Below are 16244 nucleotides of genomic sequence, written 5' to 3'. Positions count from 1 at the left end.
AAAAAAATATCTAATTTATACAATGTGATTTTCTTGATTTTTTTGGGGGGGGATATTCTATCTCTCAATGTTAAAATTAACCTACGCTTAAAATTATAGACTGTTCATGTCTTTGTCAGTGGGCAAACTTACAAAAACAGCAAGGGATCAAATAATTATTTCCCCCACTGTATAGAGCATAGCACTATGAGGCACCTTTCTAGAATTGTTGCATGGAAGCCTAACAGATTCTCTTCAGTCAATGGTATCCAGGATCCATTTGAAAACAGATCTGCCTTAACATATAACACATATTGTATGTTAAATATGTTCAGTATATTACAAGGTCATTAGATAACACAGTTTTGTCTGCTTATCACAAATCAACTCATTGCTTTACATTTCATGATCCAATCAAGTTGTGATAACTCACTAATTTCTAGCATATTAGGCACTTAATATCTTGTGTCATTTTAAATCACATATTACAATTGGTAAAGTGCCTTTTAATGAGAGTTTACTGATGTGAATATAGTAATGTCAGGGTATGAAGTGTTCAATTGTTTCCTTCAGACATTTATGTTTTAACCTTTAGTGAAGGAGCATTGCCTATCGTAGTAAATTGTGTGTGACTTAAGGTGTTGGAAACACATATACAGTGCTCAGCATAAATGAGTGCACCCCAACAGATTTGTCAGAAAACCTTTAGTTTCCTTCCAGTTTCAACATTTTCTATGGGATACCATACTACAAAATACTCCCACAAGTGCGGCCATTGTTTACAAACAATATTTGTTATTTTGCACTCTCAGAAAAGTAATTTTCCTAACAAATTCATTCAAGACCATGTTGCAAAAATGACTACACCCCAATGAATGTCTTAGGGGCTCACAGCTAAAATTTAGACTATAAAATTCTAATTAACAAGAATTCAACCACAAGTAAGTCTAATTATTCATTACTCAGGAATCCAGCAGACAGTTGACTATAATATTGTTATTTAACTTAGAAAACCCCTTCCCATTTCATGCTGTTAACAATGACACCACATGGAAGAGAAATGACAAAAGACAGAAGAAAATAATTTCTTTACACAATAAAGGGCAGCACGGTGGCTCAGTGGTTCAAATCCCACCAAGGGCAACATCTGCAAGAGTTTGCATGTTCTCCCTGTGTTTGCGTGGGTTTCCTCCGGGTTCTCCGGTTTCCTCCCACACTCCAAAGACATACTGGTAGGGAATTTAGATTGTGAGCCCCAATGGGGACAGCGATGAAGATGTATGTAAAGCGCTGCAGAATATGTTGGTGCTATATAAAAATAAAGATTATTATTATTTATTAAGACTACAAAAAGATCAATAAAGATTTACTTATCAGTCAGAATACTGTAGCAAAGTGATATAACAATTTAACAAAGATGGAACTGAACCCATCTCACAGAGACGTCCAGGCCAACCACAGAAATTAACACCTAAACAGGAGCGTCTTTTGGTGAGAAGGGTTGAATAAAGTTGACATTCAAGTTCACTGCAGTTAGCTAAAGAAAAAGAAAGCCAAACCGCCGGGGCGAGTATTTTCCGTGACACATTATGGCGTACAGTGCAGAGTAATGGCATGTATGGGTGTCTCTTCTAAAGCCTATAAATAAAAAAGCCCACCTACAATTTTCCAGGGCCCATGCTGAAAAATATGAAGACTACTGGGAATCTATACTCTGGAGTGATGAAACCAAGATAGTTTTTGGAACTAATGGCTTCAAAACTCTGTGATATCACAAAGTTGAGGAGTACAAAAAAATGCATGGCGCCTACAGTGAAACATGGTAGTGGCAGTGTCCTTATGTGGAGCTGCAGGAGTGCTGCTGGTGTCGGGGAGCTACATTTCATTGGTATCATGAATTCACAGATGTACTGCTCTATATTGAAAGAGAAGATTCTACCATCACTCCGTGTCCTTGGTAGACGTGCACATTTCCAACATGACAGTAATTCAAAACACACATCTAAGGCCACTGTTGCATTTCTGAAGAAGAACAGGGTGAAAGTGATTCAATGGCCAAGTATGTCTCCTGATCTGAATCCAATTGAAAGCCTATGGGGAATTCTGAAGAGACAAGTTGAGCCTCACTCTCCATCCAGCATCCAGGTCCTTCTTGAAGAATGGAAAAAGATAGATGTTGCAATATGTCACCAACTTGTTCATTCCATGCCTAGAAGGCTTAGTACTGACATGTAAAATCATGGAGGTCATTCAAAATACTAGATATGTAGGACATGCCACCTGACAAAGCTAGGTGTAACACGCGTTGGGGCGCCAGGGCTGCACCACCATTAAGACTTCTGACGTTACATTATGTAAGTCTTCTTTAACCCTTGTCTGGCCTATTTTGTTCCACTGTGATTTTAAACTCTAGGCATTGATACTTTGATATACAAATACATCATGCAGTATACAGTAAGTAGGTGGCTGTAGACCTCCATTGAGTCTCTGTTTTTTTTGTTTAAATTCTGTTATTATAAATGATTCTTTATACTAATTAAATGTTTATTTTTTTGTGAGACATATTTGGCACCTTTCTCCTATTTTGGTGGTAAAAATAGCTTATGATTTATAGGTGTGTCTCTACTACTGTTAGTAATACTGTGGTAATGGCCAAATCAGTGTTGTAAAACACTAGATGTCGTAGTTTTTGATGTGGGGTGTATTCATTTTTAAATCAACTATTAAAAAAATTGAAAAAATACAATTATGGAATGAAGTATATTTGTATTGTGAAAGTGCAAACGTGCATTGAATTAACAAAAAAAGGTATTACAAAAATGTATCTTCTATTTCATAGACCTATACAAAGTGCCCGGTTTCGGCAGTTAAAACTAACCTAATAATAAATAATATATAACAGATATAAAGTAGAAAGAGTATTATAATATAAATTAGTATCTGTTGTAGCAAAGCCAGGTAGGCTAGGGTTAAATCCTAGCTCTACAGGCTCTGACTAGATCACCTGGCTAGCCCTGCATATAACCAGGCTAGCTGTTCTCCTTAGTTAGTCAGCTAAAGGAAGCTGACCAGAGTGGATTTGTGTTGGAGCTAGAGAGGGAGACAGGCCAAAATCCCTCTCTGAAAAGAGACTGCACAGGCCGTGTGCACCAAACTGCAAATATAACTGATTGCTATGGACAATACCTATTGTGTTTGACTGGATTGGGACTACCTCAGTCGTGTATGAGTAGCCAGGGTCTGTGATGTTTAGTTAGCGCCTGGAGAAGGTTAGGGTTTATGTTTATGGTTTTGTTTGGTTCTGTGCAACCTGTGAAAATTAACGTCACATTGTTTTGATACAAGAATCCAGTGCTTGCGTGAACTCTACCTACTGCCTACCTGAGGGCGTGAACCCCTACAATGTATTATGAAAGTAAAAAACATGGATTGAAGTAACAAGGGCTGCAAATATCTCATGGTGAAAAAGCTTCCTGGGGTTTATTGTAGCTATGGGTAAGGGAATCCTTAAGATTCTTTAGATTCTTTCATCTCCAATAAATAAATTGAGGTTGGTCCTAAATGACTGGACTCAATGTGGGATCATGTTTCAAAAAATTCTCTGCTTTGACATTTCTAATTAGATTTCAATCAGTACAAAAATTATTGATAAAAGGAATTTGGATCTTATCTTTCCCGTTATCAATGCCCTCATTTACTACTTTGGAATAGGCTAGATTAACTTTCTTCAAATCATAATATTTTTTCCTTTGACTCTCTCTGTGTTAATTAGTGACATAGAAATGATTTTTCCTGATTGTAACAATTTATTTTTATTCTTTTGAATTGTCCCCTAGGGATGTTTTCTGTTCATGAACCATGATGACAGCTAGAGAAATCAATACAACTATTACATGTATACCAACTTATACTCCAGTTCATTTTTTTCAGTTTTGCTTTAGGTTTTTGCACTTGTAAGGTGACCCAGGGTGGTAGTCGTGGGCGAGCTGCTGCACCATAACGCCCTGGCACATTACAAATAAATTGGGTCATAGTCCATAAGTGTTGTACTATGTACATTGCATTGTACTCACTTGTAGGCCAGAGGCCTCTATTGTATTCACATACTTGGTTCCAGGATCAGCCGCGCTCACATCAGAGGACACCTGGTTTATTTTAACAAGTTCAACTTTACTGGACTGTTCAAATGCATCACCTCCTGGCGAAGTCGCAGTGTGAGGTGATGAAACGCGCGTCAAGGCATTTTTTGGCTAATTCCTCTCTATCCCAGGTAGTTGGTCCAGCAATATGAATACAGGTATATAACCTTCTTGTTTTGCTGCATATTGTCATCTACACTGCTGCTAGCATATTACTGGATCAGCCAATTTAGATATATGATACATATTGGGCCATGATCTGGCTTTTTTGATTGGGGCCACTGAGACTGTGATCTGGGTTTAATACAACGATATAATAATATTTAAATCAGATATTTTGTTTCCAGATCCTATTGGTCTCTACTTCTATCTATGATTTATTCTATGTTGCACAATTTAAATATTAAATAGTGGCTATTTGTATTGCTGGGATAGGGAACGTAGCCTTGTGTTTTCTATTTCTGTTATATTTAATATATGATATATTCCAAAATAGATGTATAATGTTTAAATATGTATTTGTTAAATAAAATGTAGATTTTTATCCTTACACTCTTGTTTGTTCTTCATAGGTTTACATCAGTCTTTAACCCGCAGTATTGGTAACCGCACCCTCTGCTTCTTGGTCCATAAACACAGTACATTTCAATCAATTTCTTACGTTCAGCTTGGACTATCCCTACTTTGACAGGTCCTGTGCCCTAGGGATTCCCCATTCAGCACCGCAGTATTCCCGAGATCGGCCACATTTCCCTCACATGGTTCCACGTCTATCTTCCTCTGTACAGAAGGGTTGTCGAGCCGTAGACTCCAGACGTTAGAGGAAGGTCTGCAGGGAGATTTGTACAACTTCATACTGCTAGAACTTTTTGCCACCACTGTGCTTCCAGTCCACTGCCACTTGAACTTCATCTTGACTCCAACGAACACTTTCACTATCACTTTCACTAACTCTACCTAACTCAATCATGAAGTGGTTCACTTTTTACTTGATCTATTCCCTCCAATTATGGGTTAGTCCTAAACAATTAATTGTATAATACACTATATATACTACTCCTAAGGCCTATCACTATCTACAGTGGGTACGGAAAGTATTCAGATCTCTTTAAATTTTTCAGTCGTGGTTTCATTGCAGCCATTTGGTAAATTCTAAAAAGTTCATTTTTTTTCTTATTAAAGTACACTCTGCACCCCATCTTGACTGAAAAAAAACAGAAATGTAGAAATTTTTGCAAATATATTAAAAAAGAAAAACTGAAATATCACATGGCCATAAGTATTCAGACCCTTTGCTCAGACACTCATATTTAAGTCACATGCTGTCCATTTCCTTGTGATCCTCCTTGAGATAGTTCTACTCCTTCATTGGAGTCCAGCATATCACATCTTAAAGTATGCATTACTACTCACCTCTGGCATTACCTTTACAGTAGTTATATATTAGCAACAATACCTATGCCCTAAACATTTCACATTACACCATAAAATGCAGTAAAGATGCGTGACACTGTACACACTTCACAACTGTTGTCTTCAGAGGCAGGAACACGACAGACCCTCTCACACCCTTACACACTCAGTGCAGTCAAGCTTCATTTTTTTGAGCTGGGCATTACGTTTATATACAGTAGCTTCCCATTGCTGGGGATCCATAGTTCTGCTAGGCCCTTATTCACATTGTGGTCGCATGGTAGGGTTTTAATACTAGAGGTTAGGACCGTCCCCACCGACTAGACCTTAGCGCTGGTGGGATGGCTTTTATGCTTTTTTTTTTATCAAAAACAGTACCCTATGTTATTTATATGCACTGTTGCTTTTTACTTACTTACAGCAGGGTATATGTTCACTTTATTTCTATCTTAAGTTTTGTCTGTTTAATGGCCAGTGTGAACATGCCCCTACACATTGCATGTATTCCAACTTATACTCCAGCTCATTTCTCTTGGTTTAACGATTACAGTCTTTTGGTTTGAAAGAATTGCGAGTGTTAATTCACACAGATTGGATCTGTCTGTGTTTTCAACTTTTTACTATGATTTTTGTGATGATTTTGATTCCAGCCTTCACTTCATGATCTTGGTTTCCATTGAGCGTTGATATGTAATTTTGTTCTCAATTTATTTTAGTAAAAATATTTCAACTTCATTCTTTTGTTCATTGAAATACTATATGTGACTTAAATGTTTCCTTTTTATTTTTTGAAGAAAGGTGAATACCAAAATGAGACCTCCACAGGACGACCAACATGCCAGCATGCCAGTATTTATGTGATTTGCTTCTATCTATCTATCTATCTATCTATCTATCTATCTATCTATCTATCTATCTATCTATCTATCTATCTATCTATCCATATCTATATCTATATCTATATCTATATCTATATCTATATATATATATATATATATATATATATATATATATATCTTATCTGTGATGTGGCATTTCTAAATTTAATATTGCTTTCCCATAAGGTAGGATTGTACTAAAATAATCATTCTTTTTTCACTTCTCACTTATAAATCCTGTGCCCCTGGCAAGTAACTGGTGATTTTTGCAATAGATTGACTGACAAGTTTGCTATGGTTCATAAGATGAAATGGAAGAAACAATTAACATTTTTAAGGAAATGTGAAAAGTATGTGTAAAGAGTAATACATGTGCAAGATTCCTTCCATCTCTCCTGCGAGCTGTGAGTAACAATAACACTGCCTGCACGGATTCTGCAAATATAATGATTGCCATATTTATTGAAATGTCACCAAAAAGTTGAAAAAATATTATAACATGCATTATCCACTGAAGAATATTGTTAAAAAGAATATTAGGAAATGGAATCCAGATCCTAAAACAATTGCATATTGAAATGGTTAAAAACATGAGGAGTTGTCTCCAAATGAGTTGGTGTGTGACTGTTTGAGGTTGCAGACAGGTGTCTTTTATACTGATAACAAGTTCAAACAGGTGCCAGTACTACAGGTAATGAGTGGAGGACAGAGGAGCCTCTTAAAGAAGAAGTTACAGGTCTGTGAGAGCCAGAAATCTTGCTTGTTTGTAATTGACCAAATATTTATTTTCCACCAAAATTTGAAAAAATATTCTTTCCAAATCAGACAATGTGATTTTCAGGATTTGTTTTCCCATTTTGTCTCTCATAGTTGAGGTCGACCTATGATGTCAATTACAGGCCTCTCTCATCTTTTTAAGTGGGAGAACTTGCACAATTGGTGGCTGACTAAATACTTTTTTCCCCACTGTAATGCCTTGTAGCTATGATATCTTCCGGATTACCAGACCTTGTACTGTAGTGGTCAGTAGCTCGGCCTTCCCAGATCAGAGGTTCCCAGTGGAGCACAGTTTGTATGGCAGAGTCATTTTATATCTCTAGAGTCATTGGGTAAGTCTCTTTAGCTCTTATGGTCAGCGGGGTCCTCTCTCTCTCTCTTGTAGAGTGTAAGCTCTTATGGTCAGCGGTGTCCTCTCTCCTGTAGAGTGTAAGCTCTTATGGTCAGCGGGGTCCTCTCTCCTGTAGAGTGTAAGCTCTTATGGTCAGCGGGGTCCTCTCTCCTGTAGAGTGTAAGCTCTTATGGTCAGCGGGGTCCTCTCTCCTGAAGAGTGTAAGCTCTTATGGTCAGCGGGGTCCTCTCTCTCTCTCCTCTCTCTCCTCTCTCTCCTCTCTCTCCTCTCTCTCCTCTTATAATCAGCAGGGTCCTCTCTCCTGTAGAGTGTAAGCTCTTATGGTCAGCGGGGTCCTCTCTCCTGAAGAGTGTAAGCTCTCATGGTCAGCGGGGTGCTCTCTCTCTTCTGTATAGTGTGAGCTCTTATGGTCAGCGGTGTCCTCTCTCCTGTAGACTGTAAGCTCTTATGGTCAGCGGGGTCCTCTCTCCTGTAGAGTGTAAGCTCTTATGGTCAGCGGGGTCCTCTCTCCTGTAGAGTGTAAGATCTTATGGTCAGCAGGGTCCTCTCTCCTGTAGAGTGTAAGCTCTTATGGTCAGTAGGGTCCTCTCTCCTGTAGAGTGTAAGTTGTTATGGTCAGCAGGGTCCTCTCTCTCTTGTAGAGTGTAAGCTCTTATGGTAAGCGGGGTCCTCTCTGTCTCCTGTAGAGTGTAAGCTCTTATGGTCAGTGGGGTCCTCTCTCTCTCCTGTAGAGTGTAAGCTCTTATGGTCCTCTCCCCCTCCCCCTCTCCCTCTCCCTCTCCATCTCTATCTCCTGTAAAGTGTAAGCTCTTATGGTCAGCGGGGTCCTCTCTCTCTCTTGTAGAGTGTAAGCTCTTATGGTAAGCGGGGTCCTCTCTCTCTTGTAGAGTGTAAGCTCTTATGATCAGTGGGGTCCTCTCTCCTGTAGAGTATAAGCTCTTATGGTCAGTGGGGTCCTCTCTCTCTCCTGTAGAGTATAAGCTCTTATGGTCAGCGGGGTCCTCTCTCTCTCCTGTAGAGTGTAAGCTCTTATGATCAGTGGGGTCCTCTCTCTCTCCTGTAGAGTGTAAGCTCTTATGGTCAGCGGGGTCCTCTCTCTCTCCTGCAGAGTGTAAGCTTTTATTATCAGCAGGGTCCTCTTTCTCTCCTGTAGAGTGTAAGCTTTTATGGTAAACGGGGTCCTCTCTCTCTCTCTCTCTCTCCTGCAGAGTGTAAGCTCTTATGGTAAGCGGGGTCCTCTCTCTCTCCTGTAGAGTGTAAGCTCTTATGGTCAGCGGGGTCCTCTCTCTCTCCTGTAGAGTGTAAGCTCTTATGGTCAGCGGGGTCCTCTCTCTCTCCTGTAGAGTGTAAGCTCTTATGATCAGTGGGGTCCTCTCTCTCTCCTGTAGAGTAAAAGCTCTTATGGTCAGCGGGGTCCTCTTTCTCTCCTGTAGAGTGTAAGCTCTTATGGTCAGCAGGGTCTTCTCTGTACCCTGTAGAGTGTAAGCTCTTATGATCAGCGGGGTCCTTTCTCTCCTCTTCACCGCGTGTACTTTTTTGAGCAATTACAAGCTTTCCAGTATTAGGCTGTGTGCCCACGATGCGTTTTTTAAGCGTTTCTGCAGCGGCAAAAATGCTGCATAAACGCTTAAAAAACGCTTGGTAGAAGGTCTGCCATGTTCTTCAATGATAATCCGCATGTGCTGTGCACATGCTGCGGAAATTTCCGCTGCGGATTATCATTGCGGAAAAAAACGCAACACTACCAATTATTTTGCGGGAGTGCTGCGTTTTCGCCGCCATTGACTTGCATTAGAACGCGCCAATTCCGCAAGACTGCATCTGTACTTGCGTAATTGGCGCGTTCTAATGTGCGGATGGTACCCGGGTGTGGAGGAGAGGAGAGTCTCATCCACACCCCGGGTACCATTAAAAAAGCTGTAAAAAAAGAATAAAATAAAAAATAAATATATACTTACCTTCTGGCGGCCCGCGCTGCGCTCCTACTTGCTTCCCGGCACTTTGCGATGGAATGAAGGACCTGCGCTGACGTCAGAGTCATGTGACGGGTCACGCAACGCTGACGTCGGCAGGTCCTTCACTCTACTGCTGCCGACAGCCGGGACCAAGCGAAGCAAGGCAGCGCGGGCCATCGGAGGGTAAGTATAGATTTTTTAATTTTTTGACATTCTCTCGGGTCACACTATATAAATCCATGCTGGTTGCATGGATTTATATAGTGTGACCAAGTTGTCAAGCACTTTCCAAGTGATGCTAAAATCGCTTGGAAAGCGCTTGATAACCCGCATGCGGAGATGCATGTGAAGAGCGCTTCACTTCCACATGTCCCTGGCAGGAAAACGCATGTACAATCCACATGTACAATCCGCATGCGTTTTTTTCTGCCAGGGAGATGCAGAAACGCTCAGGAAAAAATCCTGAGCATATCTGCATCGTGGGCACATAGCCTTAAGGCTCAAGCAAATTTATTTGCTGCAAATTATATCTTTTTGGAAAATTCAGTGAAGCCGTCGAATTTCAAAAGATCAGCTCATCTCTAATAATAATAATAATAATGATGATGATGATGATGATGATGATGATGAATCCCAATATTGGATTGTTGATCCTCCTTGACTAGCACTCCTTGATACATGTTAGATCAAGTGTCTGGGCTTCATCTACGCCAATGGCTTTACTGTTCTCCAGACCATCTGGTACTGTACGGCAGCATGCTGCTGGATTAATCTCACATATGTTGACAGCTGACAGATGCTGCATCTCCGTAGCCTGAAAACCAGAATAGATGGCATCAATATAATTACTTGAAGCTCGGCAAATTTATTCTAATGGAATGTTTAGCAACTTTTCTGTGGCACAGCTTGAAGTTTAGACGGGTTCAAAACCTTGATTTTATCGTCTTATCTGGTGATACAACTACGCGGCTCTGTCTGGTATATAAACTGCGGCTCTTGGATTGAGATTCTGTTTATTTGAAGTACAATTATCACTCGCTGTTGGATTTTCTTGTTAAAGCGTTTTCATCCAAATGGAGTTTAGAAAGAAGAAGTGATCCAGATTGTATGTTTACATATGGACATATATAATATCCTTTATGGCAAGGAGAAAATCGAAGCAATAGGCAGAGTTGGGGAATGTTCCTGCAACGTGATGACAGCCATTGTGTAGTACTGCGATTAGATTGCTCCACTTTATTGTAACAATCCTGCATCTACATGAAAAACAGCCTGTTCTGGTAATTTTTTCAGCCATATTGGATATAAATCCTATATACCCTGGTCCAGAGCACGGGTTTACCAAGGTTTATGTCAGTCTTTTGCCATTCAGGAGTTCTTTAAGGCAAATTTGCAGCATCTCATCGCTACATCTTCAAATGCTACATTTCAAAAGTCTCCAGAACTAATCTGCATAATTATAGCGTACAGAATGACATTTTACAGAAATGCTGCCAGGTGAGGGCTAGCGACATACAGAACTCCAGCTGTTGTGGAACTACAACTTCCAGCATTCTCGGACTGCTGCGGGCTGTTAAGACATGCTGGAAGTTGTAGTTTCAAAATAGCTGGAGTGCCGCAGGTTGCTGATGCCTGGCTAGGTGACAGTAAAAGGCGTTCATTTTACTCCATCAACAACTGTAATCAAAGAAAAAAAGAAAAAGATTGTATCCTTTGATTAGCAGACATATTCATGTGAACGAATTTACAGTCCGTGTGCCATATGGAGAACGGACCCAATGTTAGCGTATCAGCTAGTGCACACAAGCTATTTCTCACATGACCTTAATGGGAACTTGTCACCAGGTTTTCCCCATATAAAGTATGGGGAAAACTAACTTTAAGGTCTGTTTTACAGTATTCTAGTATGCTGTATGTAAGTCCCCAATCCCCTCTGCATAGCACAAAATAACCTTTTATTATACCCCCATATGGTGATGTCCGGCCCGATGGGCGTCTCTGGCATTGATCTGGCGCCTCCTTTCTTCCCACAATCGCTGTCCTCCTGCCCTGCTTCATATGGAATATGTGTCTTAAGTCATTCACACACCGCCCCCAATTGCGCTGCTGTGCAGGCGCACTTCTCCCTACCCTGCCGAGGGCACAGCACAGTACTGTAATGCGCATGCGCCAGCTTTACTTCCGCCTCAACAGAGGTCTTTGGCCTTTCCAGATAGAAGTTTGGCTGAATAGGAGTGGGATTGGGGGACATTGTGTGGATGACGTAGGACACGCAATCCACTTGAAGCAGGGAAGGAGAACGGTGCTTGTGGGAAGAGAGGAGGCGCTGAATGAAGTCCAGAGACGCCCATCGGACCGGAAACCACCGTATGGGGATATAATAAAAAGTATTTTTTGTGTTATGTAGAGGGGATTGGGGATTTACATACATATAACTACAATGCTGTAAAAGAGGCGGTAAAGGTGGAGGCCGTACTTTATATTGGAAACACCTGGCAACAGGTTCCCTTTAAGTCGTCTGAAAAAATTGCAGCCTGCTTGCTCTAGTCTCATGCATGTAAATGGCAAGCAGCTCCTTCACACGGGCACACAATTTGGGGAAAAGACTGATCTGATAAATTCAGCGCCTTATTTCACACACAGCTGCATTTTTTATGCAGACAAAACTTGCTCTCTTGCATTTTCTATACATGAAAAAACACAACAAAAATGCTGAAAGGATTGACATGCTGCAGATCCCAAAAACGCTGCAGTTCTCAAATTCAGACAGGAAAAAAAAAACAAGTGTGTGCATGAGATTTCTGAAATCACATAGCTTTTGCTGGTACTGTCAAAAGCTGTTTTTAATTTGCATTAAAAAAAACACTGCATGTGAACATAGCCTTAGCCTTAAAGAGGTTCTGCAGCAACCAGGATGTTTATTATACCTGCAGCTGCCCATCCTAATATGCTGCAAGACCTCTTCAAAATAGCGCAGCTTTATGTTAATTAAACATTTTCCTTTTCGAAAAGAAGTTCTGCAGCAGTTGTGACATTTATTAGGCAGCATAACTAGTGTAATTTATTAAAAGTAAAAATGCAACTCCCAGCATTCCCAGCATCTGCAGGCTGTCTGTGCATGCTGGGAGTTACAGGTTGCTGGCCCCTGACTAGATGACCGTAAAACTTGTTCCTTCTATTCCACTGACAACTTGAATCTTTGATTAAAGAATACAACCCTCTTTTTTCAAAGAAATTCTGCAGTAGCTGGGATATTTATTACAACCTACATTGCCCATCCTAAAATATTTATCAGCTGCTGCAGAACCTCTTTAAAATAAAGCATCTTCATGTCAGTTAATCGGTGTCTGAACTTAAGCATCCTCATCCTTTTAAAAAAAAAAAGTACTGCAGCAGTTATGGTGTGTATTATACAACTGTACAACATGAAGCAGCCCTAATATAAATTGTCAAGATTATTGCAGCCCGGGAAGGTCACGCAGAACCACCTGCTGTGATCTCTTGAGTGAACAGCTCTCTGCTGCCCCCTATCGTCCGGTCAATAACATGATTGGCCTACGATTAATGTAGGAGGTCGCAGGCTGTTTGCATTAACAGGCCAGTTATTGGAAAACTAACAGTGAGCGTATTGTATATACACCTCTGGATTCCAACACATGGAATATTTGTACACTGCTCAAAAAAATAAAGGGAACACTTAAACAACAGAATATAACTCCAAGTAAATTAAACTTCTGTGAAATCAAACTGTCCACTTAGGAAGCAACACTGATTGACAATCAATTTCACATGCTGTTCTGCAAATGGAATAAACAATAGATGGAAATTATTGGCATTTATCAAGACACCCTCAATAAAGGAGTGGTTCTGCATGTGGGGACCACAGAGAACATCTCAGTACCAATGCTTTCTGGCTGATGTTTTGGTCACTTTTGAATGTTGGTTGTGCTTTCACACTCGTGGTAGCAGGAGAAGGACTATACAACCCACAGAAGTTGCTCAGGTAGTGCAGCTCATCCAGGATGGCACCTCAATGCGAGCTGTGGCAAGAAGGTTTGCTGTGTCTGTCAGCGTAGTGTACAGCGGCGCTACCAGGAGATGTGGAGGGGGCCGTAGGAGGGCAACAACCCAGCAGCAGGACCGCTACCTCCGCCTTTGTGCAAGAAGGAACAGGAGGAGCACTGCCAGAGCCCTGCAAAATGACCTCCAGCAGGCCAAAAATGTGCATGTGTCTGCACAAATGGTTAGAAACCGACTCCATGAGGGCCCGACGTCCACAGATGGGTGTTGTACTCACAGCCCAACACCATGCAGGACGCTTGGCATTTGCCACAGAACACTAGTATTGGCAAAGTCGCCACTGGCGCCCTGTGCTCTTCACAGATTAAAGCAGGTTCACACTGAGCACATGTGACAGACGTGACAGAGTCTGGAGACGCCATGGAAAGCGATCTGCTGCCTGCAACATCCTTCAGCATGACCGGTTTGGCAATGGGTCAGTAATGGTGTGGGGTGGCATTTCTTTGGAGTGCCACACAGCCCTCCATGTGCTCGCCAGAGGTAGCCTGACTGCTATTAGGTACCGAGATGAGATCCTCCTACCCCTTGTGAGACCATATGCTGGTGCGGTTGGCCCTGGGTTCCTCCTAATGCAGGACAATGCCAGACCTCATGTGGCTGGAGTGTGTCAGCAGTTCCTGCAAGATGAAGGCATTGAAGCTATGGACTGGCCCGCCCGTTCCCCAGACCTGAATCCGATTGAGCACATCTGGGACTTCATGTCTCGCTCCATCCACCAACGTCATGTTGCACCACAGACTGTCCAGGAGTTGGCGGATGCTTTAGTCCAGGTCTGGGAGGAGATCCCACAGGAGACCATCCGCAACCTCATCAGGAGCATGCCCAGGCGTTGTAGGGAGGTCATACAGGCACGTGGAGGCCACACACAATACTGAGGCTCATTTTGACTTGTTTTAAAGGACATTACATCAAAGTTGGATCAGCCTGTAGTGTGTTTTTCCACTTTAATTTTGGGGGTGACTCCAAATCCAAGCCTCCATTAGTTAATAAATTTGATTTCCATTGATGATTTTTGTGTGATTTTGTTGTCAGCACATTCAACTTTGTACAGAGCAAAGTATTCAATGAGAATATGAGTCGGTCGACAGGGGTAGGGGTACTCGGATACCGGGATGGATGGGTTACTTCTGTGGGGATCACGGTTGGTCGGTTCCCGGTTCCGTGCCCTGGACCGTCAGTAAAGGGATGGGGGTCAGGATGATGGGAGCATTGTGTCCTGACGCCTCCTGTGGTAACTGGTAAAATCGGTTACCAGCGCTGTGTATGGTTGCTGAGGTGATCAGCATACGGCTTGTACGAACGCTATAGGCAGTAATGTCAAAGTAGGCACACACACACATTAAGACTTTGTTTCAGTACATTTCTTTTACTGATGTCCGGTAACAGGTACAGTTCAGGAGGGTAACCAGGTTTTCGGTGCAGGTAGAGATATTCACTCTGGAGATTTGTGAGGCCTCCTCTAACAATGTGTGCGTTGTTTGGGATCAGTCCTGCCTTAAGCTGAACCTGCCACCTTTTACTTTCTTTGGGGTCCTTCTCCACAACTGACAATGAGGACCTTTCCTTGGGGCTACCAATTCTCTTTTTGAGCCCCTGGTCCTATACTTGGTCAAGTTTGGCAACACTTTCCCCTTCTTCTTCAGGGGGAGTAGATCCTCCTGATCTGTCCGGGTTTTCTATGCTATTCCTGAATTAATAGCAATCTCGGACTGCGGTGTCCGGGTGAGCTAAAGGGATAATAGTTTTATCTCTTTCTTTCTCCTTCTAGCCTCCGTCTCTCTCTCTCTAGGGCGCTTCACAACACAGACCAGTTTCCTAGTTCAGGGCTTAACTGGTCCTCAGCCAACAGCTCTCTGTGTCTCTCCTCCTTCACCCCTCACAAGACTAACTGCCGCTTTGCTGTCTCCCTGGAAACTGACTCCTCCCCTCAGACCTGGGGTGGAAGGTGTTGTGTGTGCCCAAGTGTACATCTCTCCCTGCACCTATGGATCCTGTGGTAATCCCCCGCAGGGGTGCCACAGTCCCCCCTAGTTAACTTCAGTCCTCCGGGACTGAAACATTTTTTTTTTTTTAACAAAGATAACATAACATTAACATTTATATTTGTAATTTGAACAGTCTCAAAAATAAAATTTACAATAACCAGGGAAAATGGGAAAAACGGATAACCAGTCCATACAACGCTAGTCGATCTGCTGCAAGCTGTTAAAGGGAAAGCGTTTTTGCCACCACCAGTTCTGTGGCTTCGGTCCATTCTTAAAAAATTTTCAAAAAGTTTCAGACGTCCAAACAGGTAAAGTCTCTTTAGGCTTAAAGATTCAAATAGATTTAATAATTCACAATACACAACAAAACATTTACTACGTGTGCCTCGGCGCAAGGGTCCTAGGTACTGCAGGGGCCTCTCCAAGTCATAAGCACGGTAGGCCCTTTGGCCCTGGGGTCATTATTGGCCAAGATTTTGCTCTCCCTAGACAGCTTCTTACACCAACTCTACTCACCCCTTTTTTTTTTATGTTGTGTACCCGGTGTAACCTGTTTTGGTCTACTCGTCACCCTTCTATATACTGACTTTAACTACATATTTACATTTTTGAGCCTATTTACATTTCCCTTTTGTTATGGTTTACTCCCTGTATCTGAGTGGTGGGTGTCCAAAATTAATACGTGA

This window comes from Phyllobates terribilis, unplaced genomic scaffold (assembly GCF_046119375.1).
Source record: "Phyllobates terribilis strain yellow unplaced genomic scaffold, ASM4611937v1 Scaffold_11__3_contigs__length_659146591, whole genome shotgun sequence".
Lineage (NCBI taxonomy): Eukaryota > Metazoa > Chordata > Amphibia > Anura > Dendrobatidae > Phyllobates > Phyllobates terribilis.
Note: the sequence above shows the minus strand (reverse complement) of the source record.